Source organism: Anabrus simplex, chromosome 1 (genome assembly GCF_040414725.1).
Source record: "Anabrus simplex isolate iqAnaSimp1 chromosome 1, ASM4041472v1, whole genome shotgun sequence".
In the NCBI taxonomy this organism is placed as follows: Eukaryota; Metazoa; Arthropoda; class Insecta; order Orthoptera; family Tettigoniidae; genus Anabrus; species Anabrus simplex.
In genome coordinates, this window is record NC_090265.1 from 112,328,596 (window position 1) to 112,343,735 (window position 15,140).

Here is a 15,140-nt window from a genome sequence, read left to right on the forward strand (position 1 = left end):
ATACATGACTTCTGCGTGTGAATGTACAAACGTGATGAGACTTACCTTCCTACATGAAGAGGTTCGGAATAGCTCATTTTATAGTAGCCAATTTTTACTCCGCTACAGGTATTAATATCGTTCGTATTCGGTGTCAGAATGATTGACATTTAATTAAACTCAGGGAGTGGAGCGTTTGAAATAAGCCGTATTTATTGTGCTATATCCATTTCATTTGCTAAAGTGCTAAAAGTGGAAAGATCAAACTAGTTCATCGATTGTTAGTAGTCAAGTACTGGGAGGGCGTGGTTGAAGGGAGAGATGATGTTAGACCAAGTCTAGTCGTCTTGTCTTATGAATTGCAGGGAACACAATCAATCTGATATGGCGCACGCTGCAAGTGATTGCTGTGTCAGTAGGGTCGAGAACGGATGTAGAAATATTTAAAAGTTGCACGGCAGTAGAAAGTAAAAATCTGGGTGTGGATAGTATTACTGAGGGAGGGATTAGTACCTACTCGGGCTTTCAGGTTATTCTCAAGAATCCTGTCTCGATGGGCTGATATCTACATACTGTAAATCTATAGCCAGCTTCAGGAAAAGAAAACTGAAATGTTTATGAAGTTATTACTGATAAAAAAAATGGGACCAAAAGCTTATGGATTAATCCGAATCATAGGTACGTGACTTGACACTTTACAATTTCAACGTTCTTCCAACAGGTTGTGAGCTTGCATTCGGGAAGTAGTTGGCTCGAAGCTTTCATGGGAAGACCCGAAGTTGGTTTTACGTGATTTCGTGTTTTTATGCAAGATAAAAACCGTGAAAGTGGCTTAATTAAGACCACAGCCACTACATTCCCAATTTTAGCCATTTCCCATCCCTGTGTTGCCGAAATACTTCGATGTGTTAATGCAACGTTAAACCACTAGAGAAAGACTTTTTAATTGCAGGTGACTTGCTCAAGGGATTAAGGATGATGTGGTCTTAGGTCTTATATACGTATTTATGTAATTATTTATTTATTTATTTTTGCTTTTTTAAAGTGGCTCAGATAGGTTGCCTGGCCCTCTCATACATATAACCATATTTTTAATTGCTTTCTACAGCTATATTAACATATAATCGAACGGACTCTTATTAAACTAACACTCATATATGCACAGAAGAATCTAAATAGTATATTGTACATTAACAACATCAATATCAAATAATCTTGTTCTAACACACATATATACAATAACTAGCAATTACCCGCGGCTTCGCTCGCGTGGATTTCGTAATTTGATCAAAGTAATCGTTCCTCGGCATTGAACTAAGACACTATATATGAAAATTCCAAAAGTATAAAAACTAACCCAAAAATTTAGTTTCATTTTCCCATGAAATTCTTTGTAAACCATCTTTGTGATATTACCTTTTGAGGCTAAGATGACCATGCGACATAGAACTGTACATGTGAGAAACAGTCTTCTCTCAAGTCTAAAAAACAAATGCATGCTTCTTTATTTTTAAAGGAGATTCCAAATACCTATTCCCACATCTGTAACATCTTCAGTTTTTGAGATATACTGTACATAAGTATCCCCATAAAAAGAATTCAACCCCTTGATCAATCCTTCCCTCACCCCTACCCCCATTTAAGTGTATTTTGAAAAACAAAAATACATGTTTCTTTATTTTTAAAGGAGATTCCAAATACCAATTTTCACGTCAGTAACAACTTCAGTTTTAAAGATATAAATATCCTCACAAAATAATTCAACTTTTTTCACTTATTTCACCCCCATTAAGTGCCTTCTCAGAAAACAAAAACGTACATGTTCCTGTATTTTTAAAGTACTTTCCAAATATCAAGTTTCTCATTCATTCTAAAATTCATCCGCTTTTCCAATTCTTTTCAGCCCCATAACTGGATTTTCCAAAAAAATACGTGGTTCATGTCTGTACGTCTGTTAACACAATCAGTTTTTGAGATAAATGTATACTCATAAAAATAATTCAACTTCGTCTTCTTCACTTCTTTCCACCCCTCTCCTGCCTTAAATGGACTTTCCAAAAACAAAAAGTACGTGTTTCTTTATTTTGAAAGGAAATTCAAAATAACAACTTTTACGTCTGTAACAGCTTAAGTTTTTAAGATAAAGTATCCTCATAAACATATTTCAACTCCTTATTTACTTATTTTCAACCCCACACCCCTTACGTCAATTTTCCGGAAAAGCAAATGCGCGTTTCTTTATTTTTAAAGGAAATTCCAAATACTATTTTTCACGTCTATAACATCTTCATTTTTTGAGTTATAAGTAGCTTCTTAAACGCAATTCAACTCCTTTTTCACCCTCCACCCCCCACCCCCGCTTCCTACCCGTTAAGGTGATTCCCCCTCCCCAAAAGTGCGCGTTTCTTTATTTTTCAAGGAGATTCCAAATACCAAATATTCACGTCTTTAATATCTTTAGTTTTTGAGATATAAGTATCCTCATACAAAGAATTCAACTAATTATTCAATTCATTCATCCCCCTTAAGTGGATTTTCCGAAGACAAAAGAACACGTATTTATTTACTTTGAAAGAACATTCCAAATACAAGTGTCCATGCCTCTAACATCTGAAGTTTTTGTGATATAAGTATCCTCATAAAATAAATTCAAATCCTATTTCACCCCAGCCCGTTAAGTTGATCCCTCCCCTCCTCCAAAAACGTGCGTTACTTTATTCTTAACGGAGATTCCAAATACAAATACAAATCTTTTGTTTTTGACATATATGTATCCTCATACAAGGAATTCAACTAATTTTTCAATTAATTCACCCCCCTTAAGTGGATTTCCCAAAGACAAAAGATTACGTGTTTCTTTACTTTGAAAGGAAATTCTAAATACAAATTTTCATTTCTGTAACACCTTCATTTATTGGGATATAAGTATCCTCATGAAAAGAATGGAACTCCTTTTTCAAACGCATTAAGTTGGTTTCGCTCCACCCAAAAAATGCGTGTTTCTTTATTTTTCAAGGAGATTCCAAATACCAATTTCCACATCTGTATGCTTCAGTTTTGAGATAGGCCTATAAGTTTCTCCAGAAATGAATTCAATTTTTTTCACTTCGTTTCAGACTCCCCACTTAAGTGATTTTTCCAAAAATAAACAGTACCCGTTTCTTTAAAAGAGCTTCCAAATACGAATATCACGACTGTAACATCTTCAGTTTTTGAGATGTATGTATCCTCGTAAAAGGAATTCATCTCCGTTTTCATTCCCTCCACCGAGTTGATTCCCCCGACCAAAAAATGTATGTTGCTTTATTTTTAAAGGAGATTCCAAATACCAGTTTTCACGTTTGTAACATCTTTCGGTTTTTTGGTGTATATATTCATACAAATAATTCAACTCATTTTTCAATATTTTCAACCCCCCCCCCCCCGTTATGGGTTTCACCGAAAACAAATAAATGCATGCTTCTTTATATTTTAAGGAGATTCCAAAATCCAATTTTCACGCTTGCAACATGTTAAGTATTTGAGATATACTGTAGATATACTAATTTTAAAAATTCACCCCCTTTTTCAGTTCCAAAAAGTGGATTTTCTAAAAAAAATATGTTTCTTTACTTTTACTGGAAATTCCAAATACCAGTTTTCAAATCTGTAATCCTCAAAATTTCATTTCTTTATGTCCAGTAGTTTTGGCTCGGCGATGGTGAGTCAGTCAGTCAGTCAGTCAGTCAGTCAGTCAGTCAGTCAGTCAGTCGGTCAGTCGGTCGGTCGGTCGGTAGGTCGGTCGGTCGGTCGGTCAGGACATGTTGTTATATATATATAGATTACAATGAAAGCTGGGGTGACAGGAACTGTTACCACTGTAGTGAAGAAGATAAGTCTGCGTGGCAATGGAGAGAATTTTCAATTTCATTTCAGATTATTCGCAAACCTTCCATTTTTTATTATCACTGAAAATTTTCTGTCATCACATGTTACTGCACCGTTACATATTAAGGGTTATCTGCAGGCAGAGTTGCAGCTTCCTGGGACTTTCAGTGTCTGAGATATATTTTTCTGGACAGAGACTGGAGGACACAGAGACTGACTATACGGATTACGTCAAAACAATCGACACTGACATTATTTCTCACATGCTGTCCATGTTTCCCTAGCAGTGAAGGATTTATTTTTTACGGTAAATACTGGTAAATATAGTTTTGTTAAACACACATTAATCCAATTCAGGAACTTCGGTTTCGACCTCACTCGAAGTCATCCCCAGGCTATAAATAAAGCAGAAAAGTATGCTATGTTTCTTGTTTATTTTGAGTAAGTACAGACTCCAAATGCAATATGTAAGCGTATTAATTAAGCCAAACTAAACACCATGGCGCAACAGCCCCAAAGGGCCTTGGCCTACAAAGCGACCGCTGCTCAGCCCGAAGGCCTGCAGATCAAGTCGTGTCGTGAGGTCGGTACGACGAATCTTCTCGGCCGTTACCTTGGATTGGTACACCGGGGCTGCTATCACACAGTCAGGTAGCTCCTCAATATTGTAATCACGTAGGCTGAGTGGACCTTGAACCAGCCCTCAGATCCGGGTAAAAATCCCTGACATGGCCAGAAATCGAATCCGGCACTCCGTGTACGAGGCAGGCACAATACCCTTACACCACAGGGCCGGCTATTAATTTACCATAATGAATAAATACCCAAAAATCCCTGTTATAACCATTAACAATTTATTTATTGTATATATTAGTTTGCATGAGCCTCCGTGGCTCAGACGGAAGCGCATCGGCCTCTCACCGCTGGATACCGTGGTTCAAATCCCGGTCACTCCATGTGAGAGTTGTGCTGGACAAAGCGGAGGTGGGACAGGTTTCTCTCCAGATACTCCGCTTTTCCCTGTCATCTTTAATTCCAACAACACTCTCCATTATCATTTCACAGCTTTTTATCAGTCATTCATAAATCACTTTGAGAGTGGCGAACCCATTGTACTAATAGCCCATATATGGTTCATTCATTGACCCGGTCAAAGACTGGAAAACAGGTTGTAGGTTTTCATTCAATAGTTTGACATATTGTGAATTCAGTGTGGCGTTGATTTCTACAATTAACTAAGGTTCTCAAAGCAGAGGAGAAGGTATTTACCGTACGATGAGTGATTTAGTGAGGCACCAAATTATATACCCACCGTTGCTTACACCACTCTCTCCATTTAAGTGAGATATTATCCGAATAGTTACAGAAATGTCCCGTAGGAAGATCGAATCCACGTCGAGTCTTCGGATCCCTAGCGTGAGCCTTTTTAAGAGAATAGTACAGTAGACTAGCGACATGGGTGTTCTATATTCTAATATCGGACCAAAGAGGGACTGTCGGCTCCACTAACCTTATCTCTAGGGTTCTAATTAGCAAAGCCGCATGGGGAGAGCTTACAAGTTGACCGAACTAATACCACTAACTTATTCATGGATCCATAATTGGTTACTTTACCATGATGTCGTTCCGAGAAACTTTTTAATGGGCTCTCAAACGACTCTTTGAGTCATGTTAGCACACAGTACAGTGAGCTATGAATTATAAAAGATTTAATAAAGCTCGAACAAATGAGAAAATACCACGTAACCTGCGTGGGGTCAGTGCCGCTGGCTTCTTAATAAATTTAGTAATGGACTGAATTCTAGGTTGGCGTGTGTTAATACAGTAAAGAGCTAATTTTATTCCATTAGCTGAACACAGCAAGTACGAATATAGTCCACTATAGATCCTCGCCCATAGTAAGATGTCGAAATTGCTTGTCTAGAAAGGAAAATAGATTTGTATTTTACGTTGTTGTAGAAATTAGATATATACGCCTTCTAGATTATGTTAATTACCTGAGATAAAATTATTATTATTATTATTATTATTATTATTATTATTATTATTATTATTATTATTATTATTATTATTATTATTATTATGTGCGTATGGACCCAATGGATCACGCAAAGCTCCAACGATTCTGTTTTCTGAGTTGCCAAAACACTCTCATCCTTTGTCCGTGGATCCTTTTTCGTTCTGTCCACCCAGTCTTCTTTTCTACTTCGTTCTCTGGTTGCGCTTTCCATCCATTATTTTATTCCTATAAAGGTTTCTGTCCGCGGTGTCATTTGAGTTCATCTGGGCTTTTTCCAGATCCTTCTTCACTTCCAGTACCCATGGAATGTTTTTTAGGTGTTCTATGTATGTGAGAATCTTGTGTGTCAGTCTACTTACCGGCAGTCTGCGGACGTGCCCATAAAATTTCAGACGTCTTATTAAGATTATTATTATTAATAATAATAATAATACAATTTGCTTGACGTCGCACGGACACGGATAATTCTTATGGCGACGATGGGAAAGGAAAGGGCTGGGAGCGAGGAGGAAGCAATCGTGGCTTTAATAATTAAGATACAGCCCAACCATTTGTATGGTGCGAAAATGGGAGACCACGGAAAACAATCTTCATTGCTGTCGACAGTGGGGTTCAGTTAATTTATCGTATCAGTAACATTGAAAGGCAATATAGTAATCTGTTGACTCAGAAAAAGGCTCAGACTTCTTAGCAAAGCTTGAATAGCACAGATCATAATACATTTTCAGAACACCGAGCTCGATAGTTGAAGTCACTTAAGTGCAGCCATTATCCAGTATTTGGGAGATAGTGGGTTCGAACCCGACGGTCGGCAGCCCTGAACATGGTTTGCCGTGGTTTCACATTTTCACACCAGGCAGATGATGGGGCTGTACCTTAATTAAGGATATGGCTGCTTCTTTCTCACTCCTAGCCCTTTCCTCCTCCATCGTCGCCATAAGACATATCTGTGTCTCTGCGTCGGTGCGACGTAAAGCAACTTGTAAAATAAATTCAGATTACTGGAGATAGTTCTGAGACTTCGTTGGAGTTACCACGAACAGATATACGTCTACGACTCAAATTTTGTTAGGAAGAACATCTGAATTCATCTGAAAGAAGAAACTTAACATATGCCAGTATTCAGATTTGCTTACTTGTGGGAATTACATTAAGTAAGTTGTTACAGAACATTTAAGAAATATCCTTGTTTTGAATCCAATGACAAAGGAATAGTGCGATAAAATATTGATAATGTTCATCCACAACAACTACTACTAAATACGTTCGGTGAATTTTTCATCTACTCTTGGGGTTAGAACGTTGTCTACACCCAATTGCCTAGCAATACTAGACTGTATTCAGCGACACTCGTAAGAGTGTGGATTTCGGTTGTGAGTGAAGTGTGGATTTTGTGGAAAATATAATATTCCGATGCTTATGACACATAAATTCAGAGAAAAGAAATACACGGAAAGCGCGAACGTAACAGAGCTGAGGAAATATCATGTCTATTCAAAAGGAGATATATTGATTTGCTGAAGACTACATAAACTGAATCATCTATCTTTGAGTGATTATAACTTTATTGCCACATGCCTGGAGTAGAAGACATACACTCTGTAGTTTACAACAAGAAGTCGAAAATGTTGGGTGAAGAAAATTACACGTAGTCGATAACACTTAACACACAGAAAATCACAGAAGTGATTGGTATGAAACTACGTATCGTTACCGTACCAGTTTGAGTATGAAAGAAGACAGTTGATAATTGTTGATCAATATTAATCTAAGCATGGTTGACTATTACCTCAAAATAGAAGCAGCATTATACAGAATGTAACAATAAGGTAAGGTTGAACATTCACTACACGCATACCACACACTTCGAAGAAGAAAATATTGTTACCAATAAAACTCCACCTGTTTCATTACTCTGTTTTATTAGGTCATTCTAAAATAAATTACACACACATATTTAAACACTAACAATTCTAACCAGTTATGAATGGCCACACTAATTACCAGTCTACTTACACATAACTTATCAAGGGTGATGTTCAATATATTTCCAATTTCTTTGAAATCATTTAAGGAAAGGCTAGGAAAACAACAGATAAGGAATCTGCCAGCTGGACGACCACCCTAAATGCAGATCAGTAGTGACTGATTGAATGAAGTGAGTCACATATCAACATTGCCTTCGGTCAAGTGGAACAGAAAACACTGGCTGTGAAACTAAGAATTACGACTTAACCAGACGTAATCAAGCAGTCATACGCAGTAGTAATGGGAATATCGAATGTTTTAAACCATCAGTATTCTACCGATTGTGAACCGTGGCTATCGAATGAAAATTTTCATTAGATTTTATTCGGCTTGAAATTGGGTAGAAAGTAGTTAAATGCGCTTTGTACTGCTGTGTTCGACTCCTACAAACTAGTAATAAATCATTTGCTAGTAACGAATGTTGAAATGTAGACTGTTGTGTTATACTACCGATTTGTATAGCTTGTTTGTTTTGTTGGTAGTGATATATGCGGAAATATTGAGACTAGTAACAAACGTTACACAATGTTGGAGAGAAGTGATTGGAAACTGAAATGTGTTGGTCAAAAATTGAGATAAAAATTCCCGATTAATGTAATTGTGGTCATTATGCTTCATTTTAAATAACATACATTTCTGAGTCCCTAACCACAAGTTAATGAGTGTATAAAACAACAAAAGTAATTTCAGATGAAGGTTACGTTTTCACCTTATTGTAATGACACCCCATATTAAAATAATGTGAATACAGCAAACTAAACTGAATGAAAAGACAACATATTTCCATAAGACCGTACCCAGACGGCTCATTTGGTACATTTAATCATATATTTAATGTGAACTGCCGTCTGATGGTTCGAACGTAGCAAGTTGAATTCGAGACCGGAAGTCAGGCGGAGTGACAAGTGTGAGAGAGACTAGCCAGTAATTTTCCACCAACTGCGTGAAGCTAAAAGTTTTGAAGCAAGCGAGCATCGAACGCACGTGTAAGGGAACATCACACCACCAGTTGAATCTAACCAATGAGAAGCTAGGGGTGTAGGTGATTTGAATGCAGGGAAGCACGAGGCGGTGAATCCATAATGACCAACATTATTGTGGTAGTGCTGTGATCGACATAAAGTGGTATTTAAATCCGTTATTTGTAGCTATTCCACAGATCTGAGTGTGACAAATATCTGAGAGAAAATTATCAAATCCAACTAAATATTTTAACTGAGCCCTTGAGCGTGTTTGCTATTTATTTAATTGAAATACAAAGCAGTTAGTCAAGACCAGATTTCTAACTGGTTGCTTGTTTAAACGCTAGGGGATTCCCCCTGAGCTAACGAACTTGGGAAGGATATTAAGCTCGCCACAAGGTGAAGCGTCCTCCTTTAGCTACTTCCTTCTCCTGTGAGAAGTGTACGCGTCGTGAGAGTCGGCTGCCACGTGGGCAGAACTTACTTTGTGAGGTCAGACCGACCAGTAACGGTATAATTTTACACGACTGAACAGAGAATTATCTAAAAGTAACTGCATTCCTTTGCTAAGTGCGGGATGGCACTATTTTTGCAATAACTGTGTAAACTATTAACTGTTTATCGCAAGCTGATCATAAAGCGCGAGGGACGCTTACGAATATTATCATCGGTCGGGTCGCGAACGCGTGATAAATTGTTCGAGTGCGTTTCGTGAAACGTTGTCCCGCTACCATGGAAAGGCGTTGAGCCTAAGATATTTACATCTCAAAGTGGACGATGGGCTAACATTAATTTTTACACATAGGCTTTGTTATTTATAGCCTGGAGTTGTTTGATGCTGTGCACCGAGCATGTTTAGCGGTAAAGAGGAACTAATTTTCTATATACTTTGCAGTTCTACAGGAACGTGCTTGAAGACGATGGCTTCACCAAGAGAAGAACCATGAACTGATCCACGTGTGCCACTTGTGATGATCATGGAGTGAAGAGTCCAGACACAGCTATAATGTGAATCGTTGACGGCGTCATGTGAGCTTCAGAAGTTAAGTGGCATGATGTCTTTCTAATTGCATGAATTATGATATACATTAAATGCTAGTGAGTATTAGGTTAGGGATTTTAATGTAATTTTCAGCCCGGTGGAATTTTCTTAGTTTGCATTTATTAACTGTAAATATGGACAGGGTTGGATTGCATACGTTCTTCAACTTTTCTGTATATAGATAGATAGTTGGGAACCGAGGGAACTGCAGGTTCATTTTGTACTTTTTCTGTATTTTTGTGAATTGATATGCAGTTTTATTCCAGTGTTCTACGCGTGAAGAGTTAGATTGCGACAATCATCAGATTTTATTTAAGAATAATACACTTGTTGCGTTGATATTAATTTCATTTAGTAATTACAGAAGATAGATTCAGCTAGGATACTTTGTTTGCATGTGTTTTTGGTGTCTTCAAGAAGGAAGGTGTTTCATGTACGTCGTTGATTTTAACCAGGGTCACCGAAATACATTGAAGGCTTGTTTGGGAAAAGGTTGAGCAGGGAGTTGAACCGTGGATAGTTATTGAAGGGCTTATGATAATGCACGTTGGATGAGAATGAAATGCATGTGGATTTTTAGTGAATTAAAGGGCAAGCGTGGGATGCACGTTTGACAATGTTGTATTAAATATAAGAGGATAGAGTGAGCCAAGTATTCGAACGGAGATATATATTACTGAAATGCGCAATGGAGCTTTGAGTGATTTGTCAGGCAAAAAGAAAATTATGTGTATTTGACAAAGATGTTAGTCTCCCCGTAGTGTGTGTGCGTTAATATGAGCCCACGAGAGAGGCTGTTGATGGATCAGCTCACTATCGAGCCATGTCATCAGCTTAGAAAAATATTAGCAGTGTTGTGAAATGAAAGGTCGCTTCCGTAGTTATGACCAGTTCCCAAGCAGCAAACCAAGTATAGAGAGTAGATTTGCTTTTTGACATTTAGAGCTGTTAGCCAAGCAGGTGGCTTGCAAAGAAGACACAACGATAGGCGTTGTGTTACGCTCATATGTTACTGGATCAGACGGGACAATTGTCCGGTGCCTTCTGTTCTGCATTGTGATATTTTTGACCTGTATTATTTTCAGGATTGTTTCTTTATGATACTTGCTGCAATTTATGCTGTCTTGCTGTTAAATTTGGGATACAGCCCGTAAGCTGTTTTGATGATTGGTGATATTTCTAGTTCTGCCTGGATCTTTGTTGCGAACCGGAATTCACATGTATAATCTCTGTTTTAGATAAGTTATATTTTAACAACCTGTACCAAAGTATATTGCTTGTTTATCCTTACCGTATTAATGGATATTCATATAGGATAATTGAACTTCACTAGTATTTGATTGTACATCAGAAATTCATGTTAAGCACATTCAGTCGTGGTTAGGCCACTCAACATCGCCCTTAACCGATGCAGGACACAAACATATGGCCCACCGCCCGAGTTGGACGTGCGATTATGGGCGCGCAGCTGTGAGCTTGTATCCGGGAGATAGTGGGTTCGAACCCCACTGTCGGCAGCCCTGAAGATGGTTTTCCGTGGTTTCTCATTTTCACACCAGGCAGATGGTGGGACTGTACCGTAATTAAGGCCACGGCAGCTTTCTTCCCATTCCTAGGCCTTTCCTAACCCATCGTCGCCATAAGACCTATCTGTGTCGGTGCGACGTAAAGCAAATAGGAAAAAAACACATGACTCCGTGAACTTAGCCTTTTTGTCGTGACTCCATGTAAGCAAAGAACTTCGATTTACTACATTTTGATCTGAAATGATGTTTTCATTTTCATTTAATTTTGTGATATTTTGGAACGTTTTCCGCGTCCGTTTGATTTGTAATTATTTTGATTCATCTTATAATGTTGTCTTGTGCGGATCGTTATTTTGGAGCCGATTTGAGGCCATTTCTATTTCATTTTATTCCTTTTCTTTTTTTTATTAGTTTGTATCGTTTATTTTCTGTAATAAATCCAACTTACCCCTTAAATGTATTTCTCATTCGACAAACCTCCATTATTCCTGTCATTATTCTTAGATATAAGTTTCAACTTCGCTATTATTTCTACCCACGACAACCTAATCCACTCTCTACCCACTTGAGTTTGGTCGGATGTTTTGGACAGTAAATGGAGGCATCGTCCTAGGTGGTACTTAACCCTACGGCAGGTAGACAATAATAAAATTTCATTTATCATTATACTTATTTGAGTCAGTCTGCGAGGGGGGAATACACTGACTGACAGAGCAAATGCAACACCAAGAAGGAGTGGTTCGAAAGGGATGAAAGTTGCGGAAAAAACAGAGACGGCACGGACGAATAATTGATGTTCATTTCAAACCGATATGCAGGTTACACAATGCGCACGGCATCGACTCAGTAGGATGTAGGACCACCGTGAGCGGCGATGCACGCAGAAACACGTCGAGGTACAGAGTCAATAAGAGTGCGGATGGTGTCCTGAGGGATGGTTCTCCATTCTCTGTCAACCATTTGCCACAGTTGGTCGTCCGTACGAGGCTGGGGCAGAGTTTGCAAACGGCGTCCAATGAGATCCCACACGTGTTCGATTGGTGAGAGATCCGGAGAGTACGCTGGCCACGGAAGCATCTGTACACCTCGTAGAGCCTGTTGGGAGATGCGAGCAGTGTGTGGGCGGGCATTATCCTGCTGAAACAGAGCATTGGGCAGCCCCTGAAGGTACGGGAGTGCCACCGGCCGCAGCACATGCTGCACGTAGCGGTGGGCATTTAACGTGCCTTGAATACGCACTAGAGGTGACGTGGAATCATACGCAATAGCGCCCCAAACCATGATGCCGCGTTGTCTAGCGGTAGGGCGCTCCACAGTTACTGCCGGATTTGACCTTTCTCCACGCCGACGCCACACTCGTCTGCGGTGACTATCACTGACAGAACAGAAGCGTGACTCATCGGAGAACACGACGTTCCGCCATTCCATCATCCAAGTCGCTCCAGCCCGGCACCATGCCAGGCGTGCACGTCTGTGCTGTGGAGTCAATGGTAGTCTTCTGAGCGGACGCCGGGAGTGCAGGCCTCCTTCAACCAATCGACGGGAAATTGTTCTGGTCGATATTGGAACAGCCAGGGTGTCTTGCACATGCTGAAGAATGGCGGTTGACGTGGCGTGCGGGGCTACCACCGCTTGGCGGCGGATGCGCCGATCCTCGCGTGCTGACGTCACTCGGGCTGCGCCTGGACCCCTCGCACGTGCCACATGTCCCTGCGCCAACCATCTTCGCCACAGGCGCTGCACCGTGGACACATCCCTATGGGTATCGGCTGCGATTTGACGAAGCGACCAATCTGCCCTTCTCAGCCCGATCACCATACCCCTCGTAAAGTCGTCTGTCTGCTGGAAATGCCTCCGTTGACGGCGGTCTGGCATTCTTAGCTATACATGTGTCCTGTGGCACACGACAACACGTTCTACAATGACTGTCGGCTGAGAAATCACGGTACGAAGTGGGCCATTCGCCAACGCCGTGTCCCATTTATCGTTCGCTACGTGCGCAGCACAGCGGCGCATTTCACATCATGAGCATACCTCAGTGACGTCAGTCTACCCTACAATTGGCATAAAGTTCTGACCACTCCTTCTTGGTGTTGCATTTGCTCTGTCAGTCAGTGTATATTTATATATTCGCTTTATTAGTTTATGCTTATAGCTTAATTCGCGCCAGTCAAAAGTTCCATACCAAAGAGTATTAGAGTCTACTATCAACTGATGGCGAAAGAGGAGGCAGATTTCAGCGCCGAAACAATTGGAATTTGCGATCCGAATGGAAAACTGAATGCAAACGGAAACGATCGGTTGTATCACAAGTTGACGACTATCTAATATTTCGGTAGTTTTCATTCGATAGTCCCGTGACTAATACGCAGTACTCCAGCACATCCGGGATTCAATGGGATGTTTCGCTGATGCATGTATTAATGCTAACGAAAGGCATTCTGAAGATTTCATGTAAAAAGGTTTTCATGTGGTATGCTGGTACGTTCTGTACCTGTGTGTTTGTCATGATTGCGGTACGGTGTAGAATTATAGAGAATGAGTTCTATCATAGAAATAAAGAGTTTCTGGACCCATGTTAATGTAATATATTTTCTTCTTATACGTGTGAGCAATGTATCCTCAACGTTTAGACGCGCCTTATTGTTACAGCCTGTCGTCTTCTTTTTCTTCTTCTTCTTTTACTTCTTATTCTACCGCTTTTCTCACATCTGTGGGGTCGTGGGTGCCAACTGTGTCGCACAAGTTAATTTGGCCCCGTTTTACGGCCGGATGCCCTTCCTGACGCCAAACCTATATGGAGGGATGTAATCATTATTGCGTGTTCCTGTGGTGGTTGGTAGTGTGGTATGCTGTCTGAATATGAAGTGGAAAGTGTTTGGACAAACACAAACACCCAGTCTCCGGGTCAGGAGAATTAAACAAATCCCCTGCCCGTCCGGGAGTCGAACCCCGGACCCACTGAACCGAAGGCCTCAACGCGGACCATTCAGCCAATGAGTTGGACTTATTGTTTCACCCTCTATGCCGTTTTTATCCAACACACGAAATCAAAGTCTCATGAGCAACAATATTAGCAATCGTGGCAAGGAAATGATACTGTATGTATTAATAAAACGTGTGTTACAGCTGACATTATTATTTCTAAGGCTTGTATTTTTCTTAACGGTTGCACTAAGGCTAGTTTTAGGAACTGTACTATAAACTATATTGATGCAGAGATTTTCAAGATGCCAGTTCTATGGTAGGGTTTTTCAGTAGATAATTTTGTCTGGTGTGAAAATGGGAAACCACGGAAAACAATATTCAGGGCTGCCGACTGTAGGGTTCAAACCCACTATCTCCCGGATATAAGCTCACAGCTGCGCGCCCCTAACCGCACGGGCAACTCATCCGGTGTGTTATAATTAGAAATCAAAGTCATAAGTGATCAGGCAGTGTCGTGTCCTCCAACAAATAGTGGGAAATTATAAAGTGAGCGTAATAAGAGAAAAGAAAACAGTAAGAACAATGAAACGAAGGAAGGAGCAGAAAAGGCATCTTTCTAAATACTTTGGGAATTCATTGTTCAAAACTTAAGTGAGGAATGATGAGAGTAATGATATTGTGACAAAAACAAAGAAAAATTAAAATATAATATAGTTTTCACAACAGTTAAAAAAGGGAGAATTATACAAGATTATCTGGGGGAACGAAACCCTTACACATAAAACTGT